The sequence below is a fragment of the Mastomys coucha genome, unplaced genomic scaffold (assembly GCF_008632895.1).
Source record: "Mastomys coucha isolate ucsf_1 unplaced genomic scaffold, UCSF_Mcou_1 pScaffold11, whole genome shotgun sequence".
NCBI classification, from domain to species: domain Eukaryota; kingdom Metazoa; phylum Chordata; class Mammalia; order Rodentia; family Muridae; genus Mastomys; species Mastomys coucha.
The window spans coordinates 29,530,130-29,542,345 of NW_022196893.1; the positions used below are offsets into that span (position 1 = coordinate 29,530,130).

Consider the following 12,216-nt stretch of genomic DNA (forward strand, 5'->3'; position numbering starts at 1 on the left):
CCAAATGGATCTAACAGATATTTATAGAACATTTCATCCTAAAGCAAAAGAATATGCCTTCTTCTCAGCACCTCCCAGTACCTTCTCCAAAACTGACCATATAATCGGTCACAAAACAGACATCAACAGATACAAGAATATTGAAATAATCCCATGCACCCTAGCAGATCACCACAGACTAAGTCTGGTCTTAAATGCCAAAAACAAAAAACAAAAACAAAAACAAAACAGAAAGCATACATACACATGGAAGCTGAACAATGCTCTACTCAATGATAACTTGGCCAAGGAAGAAATAAAGAAAGAAATTAAAGTTTTTAGAATTTACTGAAAATGAAGACCCATCATACAAAAACTTATGGGACACAATGAAAGCAGAGGTAAGAGGAAAACTCATAGCTCTAAGTGCCTCCAAAAAGAAAGTGAAGAGAGCTTACACTAGCAGCTTGACAGCACACCTGAAAGCTAGAACAAAAAGAAGCAAATACACCCAAGAGGAGTAGATGACAGGAAATAATCAAACTCAGGGCTGAAACCAACCAAGTAGAAACAAAAAGAACTATACAAAGAATCAACAAAACCAGGATCTGGTTCTTTGAGAAAATCAACAAGATAGATAATCCCTTAGCCAGACTAATCAGAGGGCACAGAGACAGTATCCAAATTAATAAAATCAGAAATGAAAAGGGAGATATAACAACAAAATATATCTTAAAGTTATTATTCTGTTTGTTGAATATTAACAGTTGAAAATATTAAAATCATGTTCTACAAACATCATGGAAATATTATTGATAATTTTTCTCACTGCTTGAAATTAGAATTTTCTTTTTTTTTTTTTCAAGACAGAGTTTCTCTGTGTAGCTCTGGCTGTCCTGGAACTCACTCTGTAGACCAGGCTGGCCTCGAACTCAGAAATCTAGAATTTTGTTAATACTTAAGTTCAAAGAGTTTTTGCTCTTTTGAAATTTTTAAAATTTACTTACTGATAAAATAATTTCTCTCCTAGAAACACTGATATTCTTTTTTACGTAAACTGATTGTTAGACAATGTTCACAGATATATAATGCATTTTAAATACTCTCTCACTATGTCAGGTGGTCTCATATAAGGGCTTTTGAATATATTTCTTAATGATTCATTTTTAAGATTTTATGCTTTTTTACTATGCTTAGTTCCAAAAGAATATTTTGCATGTTTCAAAATAATTTAGTATTCAACATTAGATATAGGATCCTCAGTTATGGATAGTATTAAATATTCATTAATGATATTTTTAGGGTATGAAAGGATATGAATATAAAAGTTGAGCAGAATTTTTATGTATTAAAGAACACACATGGTATGCACTCTCTGATAAGTGGTTATTAGCCCAGAAGTTCAGAATACAGGAAGAACAACCCACAAACTACAAGAAACTCAAGAAGAAAGAAGACCAAAATGTGGACATTCAATTACTTCTTAAAAGGGGGAACAAAATACCCACGGAAGGAGTTGCAGAGACTAACTATGGAGCAGAGACTGAAGGAAGGACAATATTCAATATTATTAATATGTTTGATGTATAAAAGGCATTTAAATAATAAAAATATTTAAGGAAACAAAAGAAAAAGAAATAAATCTCGTGTTTAGATTATTTATGCTGTGGATGGCGCTGGGCTGTTTGCTGTCCTGGGAGAGGCTGTCTGGAATGAGGAATGAGTGGTACTCATATCATGGCGGATCTGCAAGGATTTGCCACCAGAGGAATCGGATTTTAATAAGGCTTACAAGACTAGGTTTTAGTTGTTGCGCACAGAGATTGAGTTACCATTGTCTCTGAACTAAGTTTGTATTGCGTTTTCCTTCACGGGGCTGGGTTCAAGAGAGAAAGGTACGGCGGCAAAGTGTGGGTTTGCCAGATGTGCACCACAAAGGCCATGGGGGATCTGAAGCACAGGGTTGGTGTGGTAACGACCCACCCATGGGAACCTAGTGAGGTGGAGAAATTGTGGAGTTCTGAGTCAGAACTTCCACAAGATAAAAACAGGTCAGCCATTGCCCACCAGCACATGGTGGACCAGGCCACCAGGGCAGAAGCACAAGTATGGGAGGGTGCTGGTTCTATCTTTTTAAATAATTTCTGCAACATATTTAAGTCTACCAGGTGGTACTTTGGGAGTGAGACAAGAAACCATGGAGCTGAAAGAAGAAAGTCTTTCCCTGCTGGGAAGCCTTGATGGCACTCAATAGGAATCACCTTAATGGTAGGCATTGCTATTCATGACATGGTCATTGTCCTTCCTGGGGGTAGACATGAAGCTCAGAATCAATATGAAGGCAAGGAGGTTTCAAAGGAGCTAAGGACTCTGGGCATAACCTGTGGTATAGACTGCCTGCAATTGTGGTAACCCTCTGTAACCCCAGGGGTAGCTGCAGTGCCTGAAGGTACTAGGAGTAGCTGCAGTGCCTGGAGGTATTAGGGGTAGCTGCAGTGCCTGGAGGTATTAGGGGTAGCTGCAGTACCTGGAGGTATTAGGGGTAGCTGCAGTGCCTGGAGGTATTAGGGGTAGCTGCAGTGCCTGGAGGTATTGGTGTCTATCCTGTTGTCATCTGTCTGGAATGCCGTTCCAATTTTTCCTCTGCTCAAGGGGAGATTGTTGGAGGGTCAGCCAGAAATGGGAGAGTCGGGACTAACTCGATAATGAAAATGCTATTGTATCTGTTGATTTTCTTCTCCTCCCCGACTCTTCCTTTCTGCTTGGAGACCTGGAATGAAGGCCCGCCTACATCTCTTCCACCCAGTTACAGGCTGTAGACATCTTTATTTAACCAATAGTTTCAGGTCCCATAGCATCACTTGGCGTACGTGAGGATTTCCTCGTCCGTCCCTGGGGGCAAGCAGACAAGCCAGTATTCAGCCTTACAATACGAAGCAACAGACCAAACCTCATCAGAGAGTAAAGTGGACAGAGCACTTTCTCCCCTCTGCTTATCTCGTTTTAGTGTTGGGAAGGATGAGGAGCCCTAAGAATATGCTCAGGATCAAGAAAAATACATATAAATTATTTCTTGATTTCCTGTTTAACATTTACATCACCTCTTCTAACATCAGTCTGAAGCAGAAGACCGAGGAATTTACTGTGAGTGTGTCTCCTGGCCAGGTCAGAGGCTATGCCCGTAGAGTCTCGCCAGCATGACTGCTCACACGTGAGCAACAAGCTCGCTCCTGTGGATGGGGGACACACAGACAACTAGAGAACAAGGAATCTGAGCGCAGGAGAAGTGGTCTCCCAGCGAAGAGCACACAGAGCCAAGTGGTCAACCCTGATAACATACGTGCATGTAACATTTACCCGTATATACACATATATGCATGTAACAACAATGAATGATGTAAGCTGTGAATTTGAAAGAGAGTAAGGAGGGATGTGGAGTTTGGAGAGAGGAAAGGGAAAGGGAAATGTTGTAATTAAAACCTCAAAATTTAAAAATAATCATTTATTACATACAGTGTTGTGTAACCATTGTCACGGACTTAAAATTTGCAAAATGAAGGTCATAAATGTGACTGACAGGAGAGTAAAGGGTCTAGCTTTTCCAGACCTCCTGCTAGGCTCCCACTGCCCCCTGGTGGCACATCTTCAGAACGACAAGTTCCCATTATTTCAAGTTTCTTCAAATCGTTTTGACAGGCAGTATCACATAGCACACAGGAAAAACTGCCAGTGATCTTAGAGAGGCAGAGACAAGACAGTCAGAGTGTTGAAGAGGATCTCGTGTCCGGACCCCAGACCTGTACGCAGAGCGACTAGGGGAATCACCTAAGTGGTGAGAAGGCTTGGAGTTGAGAAGACCCCAAATGAATGATGAGCTGCTCACATGTGACCGTACAGAAAGCCTGACAGACATTTGCATCAAGTCTAGGCAACAAGCTACATAAGATTCAGTGTTTCTGTGTGTGTGTGTGTGTGTGTGTGTGTGTGTGTGTGTGTGTGTGTGTTACTGTCTGGCCATGTGTCTGTGTGTATGTGTGTGTGTCTCTGTATGTCTCTGTGTGTGTGTGTATGTGTGTTTGTCTCTGTATGTCTCCGTGTGTGTGTGTCTCTGTGTGTGCATTACTATCTAGCCATGTGTCTGTGTGTGTGTCTGCATCTGCATGTTTCTGTGTGTGTCTTTGTGTCTGTGTGTGTTACTGTCTGGCTGTGTGTCTGTATGTCTGTATGTTATTGTCTGGCTGTGTGGCTGTGTGGCTGTGGCTGTGTGTGTGTGTGTGTGTGTGTGTGTGTGTTACTATCTGGCCGTGTGTAAGTTGCTGGTCTTCTGTCAGTCATTTTCTCGTATCTAGTATAGCCTCAACCATAGAGAGCACCTCCCTGAATTTTACATTTAAATAACATTTTTGAGTTCTTTACCACATACCACATTTCCAATGTTTTGCTTTGCCTTATTCCAGCCCATATCTATAAAGCACACAAAGCTCTCAGGAACTACTGTTAGTTGCTCACACTCATTAAGTCATGAAGTCTATGAAGTTCTCTCTATCTCAATCAAGGAGGACAAACACATTTGTTTAAGCACATCAAGCCACAGTGACCCCCCCCCCCTGGGATATAAAGATGAACAAGACAGACTGCTTCTAAAACACCTGCCACACAGTGACAGGGGAAAATCCGTCGACATTTACAATGCAATGTAAGGAGACGTTTTACACCAGTGTGGCAAGGCTGTGTAAGCTCAGGGAAGACAGAGTCAAGCTGTACCAGACGGTGCGGGAAATCTCACAGATCACTCTGTGCCGCCCTATGTGCGTGGGTAACTGTAAGGCAGACAGATGGCAGGAACTTCATCAGGTAGAGACCATAACTCAGTGTTCAACATTAGAGATTACCAGTGTGGGCCCTGGAGTGAATAATTTCAGACTGAAGCCAAAGGCAGTTCGCACACGTAATTGGATGTGGCCTCCAAAAGGGAAGCCCCCAGGGCATCTTCTCCTTTTCTGCGTTTCTGCAATTTTTGATGAGTGGACTCTGAAGACAATATGGGCATCTGGCCAACTTCTTTGGCAGTCCCTAGATGAGGGAGAGAATGCACAGGCTCTCTTTATCCCTAGCAATTGTTCCTGGGGTAGACCCTGGGGAGGTGTGTCCACCTACTTCCTAAACTAACTTTCCTGAGACCTACCAGCCAAGGCGGTAACAAGACCCCAAGACACCGGACAGAACTGCACTCCCACACACCAGCTTCCCTTTCCTTAATGATGCTCCATGGGAGCACAGTTCTTTCTCTCTAGGACAGGACGTTAGTGCCACTGTGGCTGGAGAGAAATACGTACTAATGCCAGAAGAGTCACTATCGCAGGGATCTGAGGCAGGCTTGCCTAGCTCACCAGAAAGAGACTCACATACGCCAAGTGCTTGGTGGTCCCTGGCCGACGGTGTCAATGCTTCCGACTGGTTCTTGGGCTGGCAGCATCAGCACTGCCCAGGAGGTCATTAAGAAGAATCCAAGGTTTGGATCACATGGTCAGCGCCTGATCGCTGCACCCTGGCCCTGGAGTTCTTGGTTTAATAGGTCTGGAGCGAACCTGAGAATTTGCCTTTCTGATGATGTCTTATACAGTCTGATCATTCTGACGCTACAGTTCCTTTTGTTTTGAATTGTCCTGTGCAAGTCCAGGAGGAGAGCTAGCAATTAGATCCAGGCAGAGACCTTTCTTTGGCACTAGTGTAGCTCCGAGCTTAAAGCATGTTCCTTGGAGTTCTCATAAGAAGCCCTAAGGATCTTCTCTCAAGTGCTCCCTATCTTGATCAGCTTTCGTTAAATTTCAGTCTGTGGGATCATCCTGGTGTGCCCCGGAAATGATAAACATTGCTACAAACATACTAACAGAGCACAGGTTCTAACTGGGAGAAGACCCTAGGATCAGAGATTATTTGTTGACTGGAGTTACAAACATCAAATTATAAGTTTAACACGTACAGGATTTCATCACCAGGGTAGAGAGGACAGGCTCCTCCTTTGTGTCAGAGCTCACCCACTATTTTTCTCTTGTAACAAGCAGCTGTACGCACCTCCATCACTGCCCATGTGGGCATTCTCGGATGGCTTACCCCAACTTCACAAAGCAGCTGCTCATGGCGGGTACCTTCTCCACTTACCAGCATCTCATCCCAATGGTCTACAGCACGAGCTTTTAAATGCTCATGGACCAGAGCAGCATTAACAGCAACCTCCCAAAAGCTGGTCATTATTAGCCTGCCCCTGACAGACATTCTGCAGCCTGCCCCTGACAGACATTCTGCAGCCTGCCCCTGACAGACATTCTGCATCCTCCTCACAGAGGTCACCTCAATTGACTTCTTATTGTTACAGAATGCCAACCCTCATCTTTGTGACACTTCACACTTCATGTCTAAAAGACTGAGGTGGGTCAGCGTATGTGAGCAATACTTTCTTCAGGATTCCAATATAGACTGAAGACTGGCTGAGATATGCCACCTCATGGGTTAACAACTACTGGATTTTTGGCTTTTCTGTCAGGCACTGTCAGACCACAGGCTATAAGCCGCTCTAATAACACACATGCACATACACACATGTAACACATAATTATATTATGTATTATTATGTATTACATATTATATATTTCTTATATATTATATTATTATATATTATGAATTATATATTATACATTATACATTATGCATTATATTATATATTGTGTGTTATATATTATATACTATATACATTATAATATTATACACTATATATTATATATTATGTACACTATACATTATATAGTGTATGTTATATGTTGTATACATTATACACTATGTATTATATATTATATTATATATATTCATTCATCACTTCTATTCCTCTAAAGAACCTTGACTAATACATGAGTTTAGGGAGAGACTTGAGGATGAATATGATCAAAATATAGTGCATATAATTCTTTTTTTTTTTTTTTTTTTTTTTTTTTTTTGGATTTTTCGAGACAGGGTTTCTCTGTATAGCCCTGGCTGTCCTGGAACTCAACTTTGTAGACCAGGCTGGCCTTGAACTCAGAAATCTGCCTTCCTCTGCCTCCCAAGTGCTGGGATTAAAGACGTGTGCCACCACCACCCAGCATGTATAAAATTCTTAAATGAAAAAATCTACTACTGTAGAAGTTTCCTAAAGTGTACACATATATACAAAAGGATTTAAATGAGCTACATTTAATGGAGGGAGACAATACCCCCAAATATGACAATCCCCCATTATATGCTACCAACTAAAAACCCCAGTAACAGGAGTGGATGACACCTTTTGAGTCATGAGCCAAAAGGATCCCATCAGGCCCTCACTCCCCAGCTCTGCTGGCTTTTACCTGCTATTGGTTCCATCCACAACTTGATCATATGACCTGATGACTGAACACAGCACCTACTAATGCCATACAACATGGAGGAATTTACCCGGTGCTCAACCATGAGCTTCACTCATCCTGGCTAGAGTGCCTAGTGCTGCATGGTGCAGTACCCGCCACTGGGGAGAAAGGGATCATTTGGAGTAGCAAGCACATTAGGGTGTAACCCACCACCCTTTTTAATTCTTGGATTTAAGGCCCACCTCTATGAGATAGAATCCATACCTGGAAATGCAACAGGGGCCAAGAATAGGTCATGGTCTCTGGAGGAAACCCTACTTGAATTATTCTGCTAAATGAACATGGCAGTAGAATGACTCCCAGTGACATACGGATCAGTGCCTTTCCCAACCCTCACCCAAGAGGCTTCTCAAAGAAAATGTTAATTAGCACAGAGACCCACATCTGACCGAAGTGCAAAGAATGAAAGACGTTGGAGTGTTGAGCCCTGAACAGGGTGTCTTTATCACATCCTCCCTTCAGAGCTTAGGGATCACTGTAGAGGAGGAGGGAGATGGTAAGAGCCAGAGTAGTGAACAATTTTAAGGAAACCACATTTTTTCAGACAAAACACAGCTGATGTACATATGAACTCAGCACATGAACAGAACTGAACAGGATCAAGCCAGATACAATCCTAGCACAAAGGCAGGGAAGTGGGCACAATGCTCCACGCTACCCAAGACATTCTTAAATAATAGCTGATATGAGAGAGGAACATATCAATGGAGTGATACTGAGAATATTAACCATGTTCAAGGGAAGGATCCATGCTTGGGAGCAGTTGGCAAGAATAAACCAAACTCCATGGTTCTTAGTGGGGTTTTCTTTTGTTTTTGTTCTTTCAGAGAGAGAAAGAACATGAAATCGAATGGGTAGGGAAGAGGGAGAGGATTCCAGGTTGAGGCCATAGAATAAATCTTCAGTAAAATCACAGAAGAACATGTCCCCAAACTAAGGAAAGACTTGCCCATTCAGCTATAAGAGGAACAGAGAACACCAAGACAGAACCAAAGGGAAAGTCCCTGTGTCATATTACACTTAAAAACTCTAAATATATAGACATAGAAATGATACTGAACACTTCTAGAGAAGTGGGTTTTTTTTAATGTCACGCATAAAGGAAACTCAGTAATAACTGCTGACTTTTCCATGGAAACTTTGAAAGCTAGATCTTGGAGCCCTGTGCCCAAAGTCTTAGAAGACTACAGATGACAACCCAAACTGCTATACCCAGCAAAACTACCTGCCACCATTGACACAAAAAGAAAAACTGTCCATGATATAAGTTGGCTAAAAGAACTCATCCCCACCAAACCTGGCCTACAGAGAACATTTGACGTGATCATTTAGATTGAAGACAGGAATGGGTGTAACAAAGAAAACAGATGGCAAAGGGGAACAGAAGGCAGCAACCAAGACAAACCTTTTCATAATAACTAAGTTAACGCCCTCAACTCACCAACCAAAAGATAGGGTTAGTGGAATGGATTGAAAAACAAGAGCCATCTGTTTGTTGCCTCCAAGACACTCATCTTACCTTCCAGGATAGGCACCGTCATCTAGTGAAAGGATGGGAAACATATTCCAACAGATCGTGAGACCGTGAGGCAAGCAGGCATCCCTATCCTAATACCTAACAAGATAGACTTCAAGCCAAAACCAACCAGAGAAGACCAAGGACCCTTCGTTCTGATCAAGAGAACAATCAACCACAAAGACAACAGAGTCCTGAGATAAATACAGCGAACACAGTACACCCAATTTCACTGAAAATATATTGATCTTCAAGACAAAGATAACAATGGTTGGCTTCAATACTCCACTTCCTCCAACTGGCAAATCATTCAGATAGAAACTAAACAGAAAGATGGGAATTCAAGAATATCATAAATCAAATGACAGATCTACACACTATTTCACTTCAATACCACAGAACACACATTTTTCATAGAGCCCCACCCTGCCCTGAAAATCTAGCAGTTGAGGGCTGCAGGAAGACAGGAAGTTGTCTTCAGTGGTGTAGCCACCAGGAAGCTACCTGTGCTCTGGTTTCACCCTTGCCCAAGGGTTTGGCCCTAGTTAACAAGTCACAAAGCAAAAATCTCAGCCACAAAAGCTAAGAGAGGCAAGATTAGCCTCGGGAGAAACAGCCCTACCTGCTCCCTTCATTTCAGACACAGCTCTGTGAGAACTGTGAGAAAATACATTTTCATTGCTTTCTTTCTTCCTTTTATTTTTTGAATGTTTTGTAGATTGAGATAATTTAAATCTCAAAAAGGCAACCAAAAGCTTTAAAATGCCCATCAACTTTGAATTACGTAAATGCAGAAATATCACCTACTATATAGGTTGTGTACTTTTTACCAGAGTTGCTCAAGTGACCAAACCCACCTATAATTATTTTTTATTCACTTTACATCCTGCCTGCACTCCCCTCCCTTCTCTCCCCGCAGTTCCATCCTCACACACCCCCATTCCACCTCCCAGAGAAGGGGAGGACCCCCATGGGTTTTAAGCCTCAATATTGTGGTAATGTGTTATCATATCACTTGGAAAATACTTCACAGCACAATGGACTACTACACAGTAATGCAAAAGAATAAATTATTGATATACACAGTAGCATGAATAAATATAAAAAAGCCAATCCACAAAAGTACATGTTATATAACACTATTAATTTTATTTGCTACAGTTGTGCTTTATAGTGACAGAAAGCATATCAGAAATTGCTTCAGGGTGGGAAAAATAGTAAAGACAAATAAGGTGAGTTAATGCTTAAAACCAGAGAGCAGGGGAAATGGCACAGCGGCTGAGCGCACTGACTGATCAGACACACACACACACACACACACACACACACACACACACACACGCACTTTGAGGTGCAGCCAGTACCTCACAACTGTCTGTAACTACAGTTCCAGGGGACCTGACACTCTCACAGACATGCAGGCAGGCAAAGCACTAATGCACATAAAATCAAAATAAATCATTTTTTAAAATAATTTTAAAGAGATGCAAGGAAACTGTGTGTCATGGGTAGGTTTTTGACCTGAGCTGTCAGGTGAACCATCTCACGTGACTAGAGAGACTGGGTGGGTGGAATTAGAATTTCATTTTGGCTGAAGTGGAAGTTTCACTGGTTTGTGGGCTATGTCTGTCCATGAAGAGATAAAAGTCTATCTGGTGTGAGAAGATGGGGGAAACTGAGGTAATTAAGGAGGGCCACTGTGAAGGAAACGGTCCTGGACTCTAGTCTCTTCTGGGCCACTGATCCTATAAGCAATTCACACCAGCAGGAAAGTGGTGTTCAAACAGGCCTGTCACGGTCCCCAAGTAAGACTGGGAGGTCTAAAATCAACTCAGCCTTTTCCACAAATCGGGATGGAAACTTTTCTATCGGGGCTGTTCCTGTCATTTTCTCACAGGTTAAATGACTGTAACTCCACTTCGGGTTCCACATGGGGCATTTCCCATTCTGCTGAGGCTTCACTGAATCTCTCCCAAAATCGCCTGGGCAGATTAGGGGCTCTGGAATGTTCTTCTACCGCCGGGCATCTTCCTGAACCCACGCCAACGTTCCCACTTTGCTGGGAACACTCCAGGTTGGCCCAGTGCTTCTCTAAGGCTCCCGAGAGCCTAGACACAAAAGCAGCACGAGGGCCTTGGTCCTGGTGCCGCTTAGAGCTTCAGGCACATTAGCTTTCAACTTAACACTCATTATCATTCATCAATCACTTTTGGTGGTTTTTTTTTCCAAGTCAGAAACTTTTCAAATTCAGAACAATTTTTAGAGAAAATGGTTTATCTTTCCAGAAATCTTGAAGTCAGGTTTCTCAGGCCCTCTTTTGAAACTCGGAACGGAAGATAGGCTCTGCTTTGGGTCTTGCTCTGAAGATCAATGGATGTTTTATAAAATTGTACAGAGGAAAATAAAGGAGGCAAGGTCTCCAGAAATTAAACGTAAAATTTTAGATTGTCTCTTCATTTCACCAATATCATGTGAAGGGGACAGGGCCCAAGGTCAGCTAGGAGACAGGCGATTCCCCCAACCCCCACATCTATGATGTCATAGCTAAAGTCACAAAGTGTTGGGAGGGAAGGGGCTAGCCGCAAGAGAAGGGTGGGGTCCAGAAGGGAGAAAGCTTAAGGGGAAGGATGTGAAGCAGGGTCAGGTGAGTTTCTGGGCTAGTGGCCTGGTTTCTGACAGTGTGGAAGGTGAGGAAGGGTGCCATTGGGAAGAAGAGAGGGGATCCCCACCAAAGGCAGGCTTGTCCCTCATCTGGATTTCTGTTTTGGCCTTGCAGAGCCAAGCCTATTGTCTATGGGTTTTCCTTCCCCCTATTCAATGCAGTTGACAGTGAGATCTGACTGACCTGTGCCCGGGTTCCCACCCTTAGCAGATGACTGATTCTGAATTCACTGTATGCTCCTTTCCGTTCTTGCCTTAGATCCTATCTCAGCTCAAGCAGCCTCTGGCCAGCCCCCTTCCTACATTGTTAAATATGCTTTCTTCAGGTTATGAAGGAGAGCTTTCTTTACACACATCTCCCCTTCACTCACACACACACACACACACACACACACACACACACACACACACACAAACTCCAAACTAGGACCTATTGAAGACGTAAGCCATGACACTGGTTCCTGTGCAGAGAGAGAATGTATTCTTACCGTATGTCTCAGAGTCTCCTCTTATTTTAGGGCCTGAAACTGTCTCCATCTTCAGCTCCAGGGACCTGGCCATACCAAAAACATAGGCAAGAATGGCATCTAAGCAGCAACGAAGGTATATTGCCCCGCTCAC

At 42.7% G+C, this 12,216-nt stretch overlaps 2 protein-coding genes across 15 annotated transcripts in view; one reads left to right on the forward strand and one right to left on the reverse strand.

Moving 5' to 3' along the window:
- LOC116078984 (olfactory receptor 8S1-like) overlaps positions 1-12,216 on the reverse strand; it is a 68,161-nt gene that overhangs the window by 44,085 nt on the left and 11,860 nt on the right. The window lies entirely within an intron of this gene.
- The window catches only part of LOC116079014 (olfactory receptor 8S1-like), a 44,908-nt gene continuing 44,166 nt past the window's right edge, over positions 11,475-12,216 (forward strand). For 12 of the 14 annotated variants that reach the window (XR_004113717.1, XR_004113716.1, XR_004113720.1 and 9 more), the window contains exons 1-2: positions 11,475-11,578; positions 12,114-12,198. The gene's annotated coding sequence lies outside the window, so the exon portion shown is untranslated. Of the gene's footprint in view, positions 11,622-12,095; positions 12,199-12,216 lie in introns of all 14 variants that reach the window. The other 2 variants (XM_031354583.1, XM_031354593.1) reach the window with 2 other exon arrangements.